Source organism: Trypanosoma theileri, assembly GCF_002087225.1.
Source record: "Trypanosoma theileri isolate Edinburgh chromosome Unknown TM35_Tth_52_V1, whole genome shotgun sequence".
In the NCBI taxonomy this organism is placed as follows: Eukaryota; Euglenozoa; class Kinetoplastea; order Trypanosomatida; family Trypanosomatidae; genus Trypanosoma; species Trypanosoma theileri.
The window spans coordinates 81,777-82,477 of NW_021639894.1; positions in this window are offsets into that span (position 1 = coordinate 81,777).

Sequence of the window (701 nt, forward strand, 5' to 3'; positions counted from 1 at the left end):
ATACACTTGGAGTTTTGGTATTTGACCCTTTTGTTTTGGATTTGTGTACTTTTTTTTTCTGTATATACTGTTTTTGGGGGGTCTGCATCATCTTGCAAAGGGGCTATTCCTTTTCTACTACTTTGCTCTGCTGTTGCAGCTGCTTCTCTCTCTCTCTTTCTCGCTGTGAGTATTTGTGTCCTGTATCCACTCTCTTTCTCTCTTTCTCATTTTTCCCTCTTTTCCACACTCTCTGCATAGACCTGTGAACTCAAGTGACAAGGAAGAGAACAAGAAAAAGAAGAAGAATGATGATGATACGCCGTGTGATGTGTGTGTTGGCCGATATGCTGTGCTGCACTTGCGGGTATACCATGACGGCTGCTGCTGCTGTCTCGGTATCCTGTTGTTGTTCTTCCTCTGCTGCTCTTGTGTTTTTCTGTTCCTCTCTGTAGGTGTATGGCTTCGTGTACATTTTAGTGAATGCCGCAGTGCCCCTCTAACATGAGCATGTGAGACTGTCATTGTGTGTGTGTGCACTGATAGTGGGAAGGACACTTTGTGTTGCTGGACCCCTCCGCTGCGGTGTTGGCCTCTCGTCTGGTTCTGTAGTGAGTGAGTGGTTTGCTGTTGCTCCCCCATTGGGTTGTGTTGGATTGCTGTTGTGATGTGTGCTCTCTCTCTCTTTCCCTCTGCGTTGCTGTTGTTTCTAAATATGTTGG